The sequence below is a fragment of the Papio anubis genome, chromosome 6 (assembly GCF_008728515.1).
Source record: "Papio anubis isolate 15944 chromosome 6, Panubis1.0, whole genome shotgun sequence".
NCBI classification, from domain to species: domain Eukaryota; kingdom Metazoa; phylum Chordata; class Mammalia; order Primates; family Cercopithecidae; genus Papio; species Papio anubis.
In genome coordinates this window covers 144912226-144928891 of record NC_044981.1, presented here as the reverse complement: position 1 = coordinate 144928891, position 16666 = coordinate 144912226, and the positions used below count along the sequence as shown (strand labels likewise).

General features: G+C 39.0%; 1 protein-coding gene across 2 annotated transcripts in view; it reads left to right on the top strand.

Moving 5' to 3' along the window:
* SLC35F1 (solute carrier family 35 member F1) overlaps nt 1-16666 on the top strand; it is a 398228-nt gene that overhangs the window by 369174 nt on the left and 12388 nt on the right. The window lies entirely within an intron of this gene.

The following is a 16666-nucleotide window of genomic DNA, read 5'->3' as shown; positions in this document are numbered from 1 at the left end:
TGAGATCAGTAACTATGGACCATTGATAGTAAGAGATAAGAAACAGCCATAAAGGAAAGAGCTTTTGAATACTGGGGACAGTTTTCCTGACAACATTCAGCCCAGAAGCTACTCTTTTTCCAATATGAACCTAGGAAGAGTTGTACAATTCCCAAACTACAGCTGCAAATGGATTCTGCCAAAGGCCTTGGCAGAGTATGTTCTCTTTGGAGAAAAGACACAATTCCTGCAGTTTCTGCTTTGCAGATATTTTTATAGCAAATATGAATGGAAAATGTTAATGCACTAGAAATAGTTTTTTTACTAAAAGATTGGGGTTTGAGTAAAGGAATGCGAAGAGATCATGTGAGGCACTGGCAGTGAATGCATCAGCCCTAAAGAAAAGAAGAAACTGTCCAGTCCAAAAATGTCAGCCTCTCAGAATGCAAAACTCTGCCCACATCTTCACCCTAGGGAGCATGACTAATTGATTATGGCACACTGAGGTCAGATCCTACTCCTCTTAACCCCACACTCGCTGCTGCCAATAACAATCAATTAGAATTGACATGCTAGAAGATACCACTTGCCATTCCTTAACTAGTCCTATAAGACAAGAGTCAACAGGGACTATGACCCAGTGTGAAACAGGCCAAATATGGAATGTCCAAGCAGATAAGACCAAACTTGGACAGCTGAAAGAAGAAGAGGCAGAAGAAAAGAGACACTACTCTGGCCACTTTTAGCCAAGTTCCTCACCAACGGTATTACAGCCACCATCTGCAGCACTTGGGGGTGGCCAGCTGATGGGGCACCTTGGTGAGCAAAGCATCTTCATCCAGATGAAACTGGGTATAGACGTTCCTGGAGAAACAATAAGCTAAAAAGAGCATGTACTTGACATGACCGGGGCAAAGCAGCTGAAGTGAATCATCAGGATTACTACTGAGAAAAGCAAAAGTCATAGCCAAGAAACCAATGCAAAAGGGCAGACACGGGTGAAAAAGAGAATACAAATGAAGCTGGTTAGTAGCTAGGAGGATCAGAAACAGATCTGAGAGACGGTACAAGTTGAGAAAGTGGCTGTGACAGCAGACAGGAATAATGTTCCTATTTTTCCTCCAGCTTTATTGAGGTATAACTGAAGAATAAAAATTGTACTATATACAGTATTTAAGATGTATAACATGATTTTTTGATGTATGTATACATTGTGAAATGTTCGCCACAATCAAGCTAATTATATCCATCGCCTCACATCGTTCCCTTTTTTCTGTGTGTGTGTGTGTGTGTGTGTGTCTGTGTGTGGTGAGAATACTTTAGATCTACTTTCTTGGCAAATTTCGAGTACAGATTACCATTAACTATCATCATCATGCTGTAGGTTAGGTCTCCAGAACTTACTCATTTTATAACTGAAAGTTTGTACCCTCTAGCTATCATCTCTCCATTCCCCCGACAAGTTCCTATTTTATATGAAGCCTTTTGCCGAACACAGTGGCAAAACTAAGAGCTTAGAGAAAGTATCTAGGACTGGGCAATGTTTATTGTTTGCAATTTGTTTTGTCTGTATGGAACAAGCTGTTTCCCAAGCTACCTTGGTCCTCATAAAGGGTAAAAAGCCAGGTCACAATATGTTCCTCTCATACTGCTCCTAACCAGTGCGGAAAGACCAGCTTCCTTCAAAATCCCCCTCCTCACACATCCAGTCATTTTCCAGAGCTCTGGGGAGCACCTGGCAGTGGGTTCATCCTTAGAGCAGGTGGCCAGCAATATTCTTCTCTCCTCTTCAGTTAAGCATCCACATCTAGTCCGTTACTTGGTGTGAACTCAGTTCTTAGCAATTAATCTTGTAATTTACTTTATAAGCTTCTGAACTAGAAGAATCCCTTTAATCTTCCTTAAGGAAAGATGATTAAAATCTGTTGTTCTGCTGAGGACTGCAGTCACTGCTTGGGCGGTTCAGATCCAGGCCAGCTCCCAGCATGCCTGAGAACAGTGTTCCTGGAAGTCTGGTTTCACTGGGATGCTTGATAAAAATGCAGATTTGTGGGCCACACCCCTAAGCCACAGAGTCAGTATCTGGAGATGTGTCTGGGGAAGTGTGGCTGGTAACAGGTTCCCCCTGGCAGTCTGATGCCCTCTGAGTTTGAGAACCACTGTCCTTGATAAGAGTGTACTCGAACAGCGCCTGTTCCTGTCTGAGCCTGTCCTTTCCCACACTTCTGCTGATGTGGGGTTAAACCTGGGGTTCCTCAAATTTACAAGCATCAGAAAATGAGAGGGCTGATATGCTAATTCTCTGCAATCCATCCTCTCCTCCTATTATTTGTATGTTCCTATTCATTGAGGATAAGTAACTTTGCTGAAGAGGAAACCATGTAGTAACCCCCCATTATGCCTTCAGAAGGGAAACTCTGTTTTCTGAAAATTAAATTACTGTATTCACTAATTTAGAATTGTAATGGATATTTTTATTTCATACAGCAATGATTTGGGGGTTTTTTTGGTATGGCAAAATACACATACATTTTGTTACTATTTGAAAGATAAATTTTCTTAAAGCAGGAATTGATCCAACAGAGTAGTCATTTCTTCTAGTTAAAATTTATTTCTATTGCCTTTTTAAAAATTGACTATAATTGTAGATTCACATGCACTTTTAAGAAATAATAGAGAAAGCCCAGTTAACCCCTGTGAGCCCAAGTATCTGTGAGTCTCAATCAATTTGGAAAGTTTATTTTGCCATGATTAAGGGTGCACCTGTGACACAGCCTTAGGATGTCATGACAATATGTGCCCAAGGAGGTTGGGGAACAACTTGCTTTTTATACATTTTAGGGAGACATAATACATCGATCAATACATGTAAGATTTACATTGGTTTGATCTGGAAAGGCCAGACAACTCAAAGCAGAGGCTTCCAGGTCACAGGTTAGATTTAAACATTTTCTGATTAGCAGTTGGTTGAGAGAGTTATTATCAGTAGGAAGGAATGTCTGCTTTACCATAAGGGGTTGTGAAGACTGCGGTTTTATCATGGAGATGAAGCTTCTAAGTAGCAGGCTTCAGAGAGAATAGATTATAAATGTTTCTTATCATATTTAAGGTCTGTGTTGATGTTAATGCCAGTTGGCTCTTCCTGAATTCCAAAAGGAAGGAGGGTATAGTGAGGCATGCCCAACTCCCCCTTCCCATCATGGCCTGAACTAGCTTTTCAGGTTAACTTTGGAATGCCTTTGGCTGAGAGGAAGGGTCCATCCAGATGGTTGGGGGACCTTAGAATTTTATTCTTGGTTTATACCCTTTACCTAGTCACTTACCCCTAGTGATGACATCTTGCCAAACTGTAGTACAAAAACCCCACAAAACTGTAGTACAATACCAGGATGTTAACACTGATACACTTAACATCCAGGACATTTCCATCAGCACAGGGATTGCTCATGCTGCCCTTTATAACCACACCTACTTCCCTCACCCACCCCCAGCTCCTCAAAATCACTAGTTTGTTCTCCATTCCTATAAATCTGTCATTTCAAAATGTTATATAAATGGAATTACACAGTATGTTACCCTTAGGGATTGAATTTTTCCACCAGGAGAGGCGTCTTTAAACTAAATGAAATGTTGTGTGGAAAAGGGCTTAGTCAGTAAGCTTAAACTAAGAGTTTAAAAAATACTGATGTGGCCAGGCACAGTGGCTCACACCTGAAATCCCAGCACTTTGGGAGGCCGAGGCAGGTGGATCACCTAAGGTCAGGAGTTCGAGACCAGTCTGGCCAACATTGTGAAACTCCATCTCTACTAAAAATACAAAAATTAGCTGAGCATGGTGGCAGGGACCTGTAATCCCAGCTAGTCGGGAGGCTGAAGCAGGAGAATTGCTTGAACCCGGGAGGCAGAGGTTTCAGTGAGCCAAGAGCGTGCCACTGCACTCCAGCCTGGGCAACAGAGTAAGACTCCATCTCAATAAACAAACAAACAAATAAATAAATAAATAAAAATACTGATGCTTGGGTCCCCCTCTCACCGATTCTAAGCACCCAAGCATCAGAGGTTTAAAGACTCCCCAGGTGATTCCAGGGTGCAGCCAGGGTTAGGCCCCTGGTTCAGACTTACCATACATGGCTGCAAGCAGGTAGAACTGGGACCAAAGGGTGAAGGTTACAAACTTATTGCTAAATATAAAGACACATTGTTAACAAGTACCTGAAAGTGCAATAGACTATCTTGGGAAGCAGGAGTTTCCATGGCTAGAGGAAGCAGGACACTGATGTGAGAGAGGACCAAGGGGCCTCAGCTGCTGTGCTGAGGATTGGACCAGTGACCTAGTAACCTCTGAGAGCTCACTTGGTTTTACTATGGTCTACAATTACAGATTATTCTTTAACTTAATGATGATGTCTTTAAGCAGCTTTCTGGTCTGGTTATAAATATCTGCATGTTGGAGGAGAGGGCTAGTTTTTCACAGATGTTGCTTATCCACGCAGAACTAAATGACTAAATGAAGCTCGCCTGCCTAACATTGATTATTTGGGTTTTTGGGGTTTTTTTTTTCACTTTCCACTCTTGGAAAAAATCCATTCCTTTTCCGTCCCATCATTCCACTATCTGCAACAGTTCTGCCTCTTGTGCTGACTGCTGTGCTGACTGGACAGTAAAGCCCCATGTTCCTGGGAAGCAAATGATCTAATTCTAAATTCGTCTATCTGAAAGGCATAGTGCTTCTGCAAACTCTAAATCTTACAAGACTTTGAGAAGTGGTTATGTATTTCTATTATTTATTACCTGACAACATTATTGAATCCAGAGCAGTAAATCTATAGCCATCCACAGAAAGCACAGGAAATGAACTTGCCTGGGCCTCGGAGACCCCCGACACTAAGCCCAGGAAGAGACTGACATGGAGGCTTTTCCATTGGAGGGCGTACTGACTTTTCAAGGTCAGAGCTTGGTCTGAGGTCTACCGTCTTATAAATATTGTACAAACAAGACACTGTTGAAATTGAAAGGATGTTAGCTTCCTGTCGCTGCTGTAACAAATTACCACAAACTTAGTGGCTTAAAAAATAACCCAAATTTACTGTCTTACAGTTCTGAAAGTCAGAAGCCTACCTGGGCTAAAATTAAGTATTAGTAGAGGTATGTTGGTTCTGGAGGCTCTAGGGGAGAATCCATTTCCTTACCCTTTCCAGCTTCTAGAGGCCACCTGCATTTCTTGGTTCATGGCCCCTTCCTCCATCTTCAAAGCTAGCAGTATGGTGTCTTCAAATCAGACTCTGCCATACCTGCTTCCCTCTTTTGGACCCGCTATTACATTCAGCCCACCCAGATAATCCAGGATAATATCCTCACCTCAAAATCCACATCTGCAAAGTCCCTTTTACCTTGTAAAGTAACATATTCACAGGTTTCAGGGATTCGGGTGTGAACATCTTTGGGGGATTATTATTCTGCCTACCCCAATGGGACTAGTACTAATTCTACCAGGACAATATGGGTATACTGACTAGAAGCCAGGTCAGCTGGGATGTGTGGACATGTGGTTCAGAAGCTGTGTCTGGGCAGTGAAGACACATTCTCTGCCTACAGACACTGTGCTCTGTTGAATTTCCTAACTGATGTTTAAAGTAGTTCAGGTTTCTTGCTAGTATGTGATTTTAATAAAGAAAACACTAAATCATGTGGAGAGAGAATAAATTGGAGTGGGAAAACTATTTCAACATCTACCATGTAAAGTATGAATTAAGCAGCATAGTGTGGCCAAAAGAGCATAGACTTCAGAGTCCAAGGAGCCTAGATTTAAACTGGCTTCTGTGTATGCTTTAAGTTATTTGGGCCAGTTACTTATTCTCTCTAAATTTCAAGGTGATGAGATTTGCCTTATGGAAATTTAGAGGGGATTAAGTTAGGTAATGTATAAAAGGTGACCAGCAGTGATAACAGTTCTCTGCTTAAACATGTGTTTCAGGATTAGTATTTCCTATCTCATTACATTTTTGGACTATTAACCTTATTCTAGGATTTTGTAACTAGATGTAGTGCTTAACAATTTTGTATGAGTTCTCTCCAACTTTTTTCCTGTTTGAAAAGGCAAGCCTGGGGTCTCATGCATTGAAATGTAGAAAACATTGTGTTAGGCATTTTCAACTGAATTATTTGATTCCTTTATTGCTTACCATGGAATTTTTAAGTGACAATCAGAAATACAAAACATCTGAGGGTTGTTAAAGTAAAATACCAATCAGTTCTTTCACTGTATGCCATCGTGTGCTGAACATTCTTGAGCAAAATAGCAGCTGACATGAAATATATAGAAAATTCCTTTTTGCCTGACATTTAAATGACGATGGCTTATTTCACGCATCTACTATTAACATGTCAAGGCTTAATATTGCCACAAAATTGTTGTAATAAAGTTGAGAGTAATTTCATAAGGACATATTATTTTTGTAACTTTATTAAAATAAACTAGAAACTAACAGACAAAAATGAACATCATAAGTAGTCTCCAAGTCCCCTTTAAACACGTCACTTGGGCCATTGGCTTATGTGGCTCTCCATGCTGAACAGCCTGAAGCCACAGATTATCCTATTTGAAGAATATCTTAGGAAGGTATGGGCTCCATAAAACTATTCTTGCATGAGGAGAGTGTTTTTATCATACAAATAATTACTAAAAAAAAAAAAAAGAGAGAGAGATTTCAAAATCATTTATCCAAAACGCAACTCCAACTATTCCGGGTAGTGTGATTAATGTGAATTTTGTGGGATTTCATGTGCATGTTTTCATTAAAAAGCGTTCTGTATGTCTTAGTCTCATATTTATACCAGATAATTTTTAAATAATTGCTTTGAGTTACAAAACAATCAGAAAAGTTTTTAAATGTCAGCAGCCTGTGTTGGCAATCCAGGTGATATCCTATGAGGACAGGTGTAGAGCTCCACGATCCACCCTGACCCTCCCCGTCAGCTCCTAAAATTACATCCCACATGTGCCAGCTTCTCTTACTGTTTTGTTGTGGTGGTTGTTATGAGAGATTTGGCAAGCAAAGTTTAGAAACTCTGGACCTGAGGTCATTATAATAACATATTATTATGCATTAAATTTAAAACAAAGATATCCAGATAATATTTATTTATTCTGTACCTGTTATGTGCCAGCCACTGTTTGGGTGCATAACTTTTTATTTATAGGTGAAGATGATAGAAACACCAAATATCGCCAGGCAGATAATGCAAAGGATAAGATTCCAAAACACTAAAACTTTAGTAGACAGCAATTTCAACTATCCTTAACATCTGAGTCCCAGTACCAGAGAGTTTACAGAGACTGGAAAGTTTCATTAAGAGTGGAATCTTTCATTAGACATGAATCAGTATCTTGAGCCAATCCTCTGTGGCAGTGAGCAATCTCAGTAATGTCACTGCACTTGAAACCAGGGCAGGCAGCCTCAACCTGTGGCAGCTGATGAGCATAATAAAAGCAATACTTCACTTCTTATTTTTTAAAATGCCCTCATAAGTAGCCTGTTAGGTTTCTTGTATCTTAAAAGGCTGTGGATGTTAAGCTCATAGTGCCCAAATGTAATTAGAAATAGGAGATTTAAAAATTAAGACTTAGTCTTTTATGACTCTACAATACTTTTTAAAGTTTTGCTGGTGAGAAGAGAATTAGGGAGACTGGCGTCTCTGAAGCCCAGAGCATTTCACATGGAATACCAAGGTGAAAGATCTGTGAACGTTTGACTTTGGCTTTCCCCTGCACTGTAACAGTACAGCCCCTTTTGAGGCTTCCGTCTTGCTGAATAAGTTAGGGTAAGTGTTGCTAGCTTCTAGCAGTGGCGAAGGGATGCATTTCCATGCAGCCATTCAGGAACCCAGGTGCCTTCCATTTTGTGGCTCTGCCATCCTCTAGAGCAGGAGTCAGAAAACCCTAACCTGTGAGCCACCCCCTGTTTTAGTAAATAAAGTTCTATTGGAACACAGCCATGCCCATTTCTTCACATATTATCCATGGCTGCTTTTGTGCTACAATGGCAGTGTTGAGTAGTTGTGACAAAGTGTATGACCCATAAACCCAAAATAGTTACTACTGTCTAGCTCTTTAAGAAGTCTGCCCATGCCTGGGCTAGGCACTTGGAGTCCTCTGTAGGACTCCTTATTAGACAGCCTGGAGACTTTTATGGCTGTGTCTAGAATGATGTGTCTATAGCCCCTCCCATTCTCTTGGCCAGAACTCAGTCACATGGCCACACCTAATAATTGCAAGGGAGGCTGGGAAATGTAGTCAAGCTATGCAGGATGAAAAGCAAATGGGTTTAGTGAACAAGGAGCTGGTCTCTGCTACATTAGCAATTTCCGTTTCCCAGAAATATGAGAAGGACTAGAGAAGTTGGGAATAAATGGTGAGGCAAGCCCAGAATTATAGCCAGAAGCCAAAGTTCCTTCTACGTAAATCTATTCTTTAACTCCACCTCACAAAACAAATATTTTGAACTCACGTCATCATGATAAGCCGTGAGGAAAGATTGAACGGGCTAGAGGTACTGCAGAAGTTTCAAATGGAAAGGCTTGTGATTGGATTGGGGCATAGCCAGGAAAAAAACAGCTAGTTGTCTCCCAGGACAATGCCTGGGATGTGTTTGTCACCAAAGTGAACAGCCCGGCCGTTCAGTCACATTCACAAGATTGAATGGCAACAATCTTGCCCATTCAGTCACCTAATTTTGTCAGCAGACCTGTGTGGATCCATCTTCCATGAACCAGAATATTAATAAACCAAGCTCACAGAAATCAGAGTGTCAGTTTGCTAAGACATAAAACAAAGAGTGGCTCGAACATTAAAGGCTGAAGCAGAACCACTACTCTACACATCTCTAGGGGCCACCAAGGACTGAAGACTTTTTTCAGCTCTATATTTAAAGTGTTAACAGTTGTGATTTACTCGCTTCCATGAAAGATGATTAACATTGTCCTCCCTCATTTCCTTTTACTGTATTATTTTTATATTATCAATATTTTAATAGTTAACTTCTGTAAATATAATCCCTATGGTTTTTAAACCGTATTTCCACACTTACTACATTTGCTGTACCACCAGTCTCTGAAATATAGATTCTCCTTTTCTGAATTTATTTTGATTAATCCCTTAGTAGGCTGGACTTCATCACTACTGGTATTGTCAGGAAGCAGCACAGCTATGTATGGTTGTATAGGCTGTGCACAGTGCAATTTGTCCATTTGTAGAGAATATGTTCCCTATAATGCAAAAGCAGGTGGTCATCAAGTGTCTTGTTTCACTGCAGAAGTGCCATTGGGTTCGCAATGAGTCTACCAGGAAATGTTCATGGGGTTGCATTCCTAAATCTTTACTTCATGTCTACTCTTTAAATTCAAAGGATAATTCTATCCTAGGTTGCACTTTTTTTCTCAGAATTTTATATATATATATATATATATATTTTTTTTTTTTTTAAGTTGAGCACTGCACCCTGATATGGTGTGGATGTTTGTTCCCTCAAAATCTCATGTTGAAATGTAATCTGCAATGTTGGAGGTGGGGCCTTGTGGGAGGTATTTGAGTCATGAGGGCAGATTCTTCATGAATGGCTTGGTGCCATCTTCATGGTAATGACTGCATGCTCTGTGAATTCACATGAGAAGATCTGGTTTTTTAAAAGAGTCTGGGACTTCCTCCTTGCTCTCTTGCTCCCTCTCTCATCATGTGACATGCCTGCACCTCCTTCACCTTCTGCCACGATTGTAAATTTCCTGAGGCCCCCACCAGAAGCAAAGCGAATCTTGGTGCCATGCTTATACAGCCTACAGAACCATAAGCCAAAATAAACCTCTTTTATTTATAACTATAAATTATCCAGTCTCAGATATTCCTTTATAGCAATGCAAATGGACTAATACACACTCAGTCCTTTTTCAATGTCATGAGTCACTGGATTTTATCATTTAAGGAGTTGTGTGACTTACTTTTCAAAAAAAGAGCTTGCAAGTATTATATCTCAGGGTTCTCTTTGTCTGACAACATCTCTAATGTCTTTACATTCATAGGTCATCTTGACCTATGACCCATCCCACTCTCAGGAGTATAACCCCCTTGTGACCTTATTTCCCCTTGAACTAGAGGAGTTCAATTGCTCCTCTAGTCCACCACAAATCCCCAGATAATGCCAAGCCCCAAGGACTCTCTACCTCCCCAAGAATCTTAGGAAGTACATAATGGTTTCTATTCCTGACAATAGTTTCTTGACTGTTTCCTGTGTTCACCCAAACACCACTTCAATCAATCCTCTCTGAATTGCAAAGTTCTCTGTTAATCTCCAGAGTCAGCCAACTCCACTTCTTTCCTCTGAATGACTTCTGGTAGGTGATGCTGGGTTAGCAATAATGCTAAGTCATGTTGGAATCTCCTAGATTCTCCCTTAACTAACTTTTCAAAGTTTATGCCATATGATTATACCCCTTTTCTTATTTGGTTGCTACCAAAAATTTGCCTGGTTTTGACTTTAGGGTTCATTCCGTTAAGCACTGCTCTCCTCTGACATCTTTACTCATAAATACTTTTATTGGGCTGGGCATGGCCTGTAATCCCAGCACATTGGGAGGCCAATGTGGAAGAATTGCTTGAGCGTAGGAGTTTCAGACCAGCCTGGGCAACATAGGGAGACCTCATCTCTACAAACATACATATTTTTTAAATTAACCAGGCATGGTGCCATGCACCTGTGGTCCCAGATACTCGGGATGCTAAGGTGGGAGGATCACTACAGCCTGGGGGCTCGAGGCTGCAGTGAACCAAGATGACACCACTGCACCCCAACCTAGGCAAACAGAGTGAGACCCTATCTCAAAAACAAACAAACAATAAAAACTTTTATTGGCATAGTCACATGCATACTTTCATATATAAACATTTAAGCAAGCGTTTGTGTCCATAGAGACATATCTGAAAGGATGTTTATGAAAATGTAAATGTTTCCAAGGGCAGGCAGAATGGCAGTGTTGTCATGAGTTGTCACAGCCCGGCTGTGAATTCCAGCTCCGCTTCCTACCAATGGGTCTATAAATTTGTTGTGCCGTGGCTCAGTTTGGCAGTCAGATGAAGCCTAGAGATCTGTTTTAATAATGTTTTAAAATGTCTAAAATAAAGTACATGGGATTTCAAAAACAACTATATTAAAATAACATCAGAATATTTTAAAATGTGATGATAGAGTAATATACAAATCACAAGATCTAGAATCAGATCTATTAACTACTGTCATTTCAAAGCAGTGATTAGCATAAGAGATATTTGGAGAGATCTGCAGCGATTGTAATGCAAAGTAAAAATATACACTGTATATGATTTATGTTCGTGGAAAAGGCTAAAGTGCGTCGAATACCACTGAAGCTCAATGCCTACATTTGCAACTGAAGAGCTGCTAAATGTCAGTTAGAGGTCAGTGAAAATAAGAGTCCAGGTTTCTCATCCAGGCTCACAGACTCCATGAATTCTATACAGGGACCCCTGGTTAAGAATCCCTGAAACAACCAGTTACACAACCTTGTGCAAAAGTTACATCTCTAAACTACAGTTTTCCCACCAAAAGGGGATCATAATAGTATCTCTCTCATAAGATTAATTGTGAGGCCTAAGTGAAATAGTATATGTAAATCATTTACTACAATATCCAGCACAGTGAATATTCAACAAATAATGCTGTTATTAAGGCTGGTAGAATTGTTAATACAGTCAGCCCTCTGTATCCATGGGTTCCACATGCATGGATTCAACCAACCATGGATTGAAAATAATTAAGGGGAAAAAATTACATCTGCACTGAACCTTATACAGACCTTTTATTTTTCTTGTCATTATCCCCTAAAGAATACAAAATAACAACTATTTACATAGCATCTGTATTGTAGCGGGTATATCGTAGTGGGTATTACATGTAATCTAGAGCTGATTTAAAGTATACAGGAAGTCATATGCAAATACCACACCATTTTGTATGAGGGACTTGAGCAGCCACAGATTTTGGTATCCAAGGAAGATTCTGGAACCAATCCCCCATGGATACTGAGTGATGACTATACTTATATTTCATGTTCTTCACACTTTTAAGTATTGCATAAATTATGTATTGCTAAAATGCTACATGAACATTTGTTACTTTTACTTTTATAATCACAAAACAATAAAGTTATTTCAGTTTGAAAACAAAGCTAGCAATCCCGTTGAATAAGAAGGAACTCTAAATAGGAATCTCTGCTATTGAAAAAATGGACAAAATTATAACAGACCCCGGTTAGAAGATTAAAACGGTTTATGATCAGTTTTAATTGACAAATATGAACAAAAAATTCCAAGTTTTTCTTTGTTTCTGTTTTGACTATTTTTATATTTAAGAATTCTTCACTCATTAGATTGCTAAGTACTAACTTACGGTCATATGCCTAGTTTCCTTCTCATTTGAATTATTTTAGAATAGCGTTTTATTTTTTAAATAAATACATTATAACCATGCTGTGAGGCCTCAGCTTTAGCAATGTGACTCAATTTCATTAGAATGTACATGTTGGTGACCAGTTTCACACCCAGTTCCTTGAGGATGCTCATGGAACCAGACATTCGAGGTGCAGGAGTGTAGCTGTGTCCCCTTGCTTTGTGGGGGTTTCAGGAGTTATGAATTGTACTGGTGTTTCCTTTGTGTTTCAATCAATTCTATCTTTAAATGAAAGAGTGGCTTTACGTTGGCGGTCAGGACTAAGTTCCAGGATAACAGAGACCTCACAGGGCTCCTTCTCTGCTGGGCGCTGTGTCTCTGGTGCCTACTGCAGAGCCTGGCACAGTAGGTGTTTGGTAATTATTTTTTTAATGAAAGGTTTATTTTCACAGGAAACACTGAAGTTTAATCTTCCACTTTCTAGGCTGAACATTATCTAGAAATTTTCACATTGGAAGCCAGAAAGCTTTTGATCAATGTCGACTCTATGTCTCAAGTTGGTGAAACCAGCTGAAAAACAAAAATTCAGATCCCACACAATAGTGAGCCACTGTTTTGATTCATTCTTTGACTGAATTGATGGATTGCTTAGGGAACATCTCAAGGGAACATGGAAATCAGAAAATCAGTTCAATACCATTGTAACTGTATGCAGTGTAAGGGGTTATGTAAGAGGAATGGAACTCACATTAAAAGCTGAACATTTGGTAAGAAATTTTATTTGTAGAAAAAAATAAATTTTTATACTATAGCTAATATTTAGATTTAGTTTTCATATCATCTCACATTGTAAAATTAGTCATTATCACATACAATGTTTAGGCATCTATATTGGTAGGTATAGATACAGATATATTGGTAGACCAGCAGTCAGCAAACTTTTCCATGGAGGGGCAGATTAGAAATATTTTAGACTTTGCAGGCCATACAGTCTCCAGCACAACTACACAACTCTGCTGTGGACATGGCTGAGTTCCAATAAAACTTTATTCACAAAACCAGGTAGATGCCAGATTTGTTAGTTTTCTGGCCCTTGATGTAGACTGTAACTGTCCTTGCAAACTTTTCTTTAGTCTTTGGCACCAGAAAACAACCATTTCCTCTACAAAGTATGTCATTAATAAAGCTGCTTAAAGGTTGAAGCTATACACAAAATACTACAAATTTCCTTGCACTTTAAATGTGCAAACTTGTTTTCAAAGCCAATTGTAATTATTTCTACCCAGTTTTAAGTGAAGTGCCTGGCCCCTATTTGAGTTCTTGGTGGCATCTAAGGCAGTATCTATTAGTTTTGTTATAAGGATATCTGTAGCATACACACCATGCTGTGAAATATCTTCAGTTTGATAGTTTATGGTTTTCATTACTTACAAGGAATGAGTGGGTACCAATGCAAACCAGTAGCCCTGAGGTAAGATGTGAGAGAGAAGGAATGTTAAAGCAGTAGCTTATAAAGAACAATGAGCTATTTGGGAAGGAAAAGCATGGGAGACAGGGAGAGCATTCTAAACTGATTTCTTACATATAGTGAACCCCAGGGGAAACCATTTTGGGTAATAACAATAATATTATCAAGTTAATTTTTCCCAGAATCATATGTCCAGATAAAAGAGACCATTATACACACAGGCTAATTTTACAGCAAAGAAGTCCTTTCCAGGTTACAGGTCTTTTTACAGCTTGGTGATGTCTCATCATGCCCATCTTCCTCAAAAATACATAGACACATATAGATGGTTATGAATATATTGGTTCATGAATGTCAAACTTAGCAGACTCCTCTAGATTTTGAGGACAAAAATTTGTGTATATAATAATAGCATAACTCAAAGTTCACTTTATTTTCAAGTCTTAAGGCATTAGACAATTTAATTTTTGTAATATTAATAGTATAAAGTTTAATTTTGAAAAGGAAAAAGAACCTAGCAATGTTATTGAATGTCTCAGTTACATTTTGTCTACTACCCCATGGATTTCAAGGACTATACAGTACTGTATAGTACTTCACATAGTAATTCAATAATAATGACCTTGTAAAGTTTTAGCATGGAATAACCCAAAACTCTGAGCCCAATGCCCATACTTCTCCATGATATTATGGAATTTAAAAGTGAATATTGAAGGCTATTTGGGAGAAGGTAGCAACTATTTATCAGGAACTAAAGAGCTTATTTAGAAAAAAAAAAAAACACACACATTAAACCCATAATATGATTTCTTTTTTGACAGCTGCCATTTCATAATATTCTTTCCAAATAACTTACTCATCCACTTATTTCATTTTTTTTGTCTTTCCTGCCACCACCAGGTGCATGAAAAAGAAAGAAGTATAGAATTCCAATACTGATGCAGGGCAGCTCATTTTTCATTTTGTCAAGGGGTTTCCTCCTTCCCACAGCCGTGATAGTATTTCCTGATGATTGTTCATCGCTATAAATAGAAAAAGAACAGCTTCCAAGTTTATCAATAATTCATTAAGGGTGTTCCAAGAGATGCTGAATTAAAGTTGAGTCCTTCCCCTATGCAAAAGAAAGATAGCTTGCCCTTAGAAGCTTGAGTATAGGGAATGGAAGAAACAAAAAGAGTTACTACTTTGTAATGTAGCTAACAAAGTAATTAGGGGACAGGGAAGAGAATTGGGCCAAGGGTCAAGGCCTTTGGGCACTGTGTAAGCTGTCACTACAAGATCTGAGACCTACGTGCACTGCTAAACCTCCTAGTAGCTACTAAACTTCCTGACACCTCCACCTTCCTTAGCATCAAGATGCTTATCGTGGTACTCTATGCTTCTCTGAGGGATTGGTGTTTTAAAAATGAAATGAAATGATATATACAAAAATACTTTGGAAGCAGTAGACTGCAGCTTTGTTTGCTAAGATGATCATACCTAATTTAGAATTGTTATTCGTTTTGCTTTCCTGAATATTGTTTTCTTAGAATAAGAGAGAGCAAGCTCTCTGGTGTCTCTACTTAAAAGGACACCAATCCTATCAGACCATGGTCCCACCCTTATGATTTCATTTAACTTTAATTACTTCCTTAAAGGCCCTATCTCCAAGTACAACCACACTGGGGGTTAGGCTTCAACATATGAATTTTGGAGAGACACAATTTAGTCCATAGCACCAATGATAATCTCTCGTCTCAAGATATTCAATTTAATCACATCTGCAAATACTCTTTTTCCAAATATTATAATGTGTATACGCTCCAGGAATTAAGATGTGGATGTCTTTTGGTGGACCATTTTTCAGCCTACCACACCAAGGAAGCAAAGTGAATTGCTAGAGTTACTCATATATGCTCATGGGTGCTCAAACATGATTTGTGCCAATGCAGAGTAGTTGCTCAAAATTGATAAACAATGTAAACAGAATAGAAAATTATGAGGATTCCTGTGACTTATGTAATTATGCATTATTAAAAATATCTCAGTTGGGAGGCTGAGGCAGGATTGCTTGAGAACAGGAGTTTGAGGCTATAGTATGTGATGATCTCACTTGTGAATAGCCACTGCATGGGCAACATAGTAAGACTTCATCTCTTAAAAAAAAAAAAAAAGAGAGAAGAAGAAAGAAAGAAGGAAAAGAAATCTTGAAATAAACAGGCCCAAACATGGAGTCTATAAACCAGAGGTTGATTATTTGCACTGACAAAAATGTGTTCCATTCCAGATGGTTTGATTGTTCTGTTCTTTTTTTTAAATAGCCAGTTCCATAACTGCATTTGCAATTCAAATTGATTTGTGGTGAACTTTCCAGAAAGGCATCTGAGGAAGATTTTTATACCAATCTTGGCTTTAGAATTTACTCTTTGTGATGTAAAGATAACAATCACTGACATTTGTTTAACATTTAGTATGTGGCAAGCACTGCACGAAGAATTTTATATCTCATCTCATTCAGTGCTCACAGTGATTCCATATAGCAGGTGCTATTATTGTCCTTAGTTAACTGATGGGTGGTCTGAGGCTTGGAGACGTAGGGAACTTGTACAAGACACAGCAAGGAAGAGGCAAACAGGAATGTAAATCCCTTGATTTTGATTCTAGAGCTCGTATGATGAAACACCACTTGATATTCCCTGAAAAATATCATTGCACTTCTAAAAGCTTACCACAAAGAGGAGTTGTTACAAGTTTACATCAGAGTCAAAGATCTTTAGTGTCACAGATT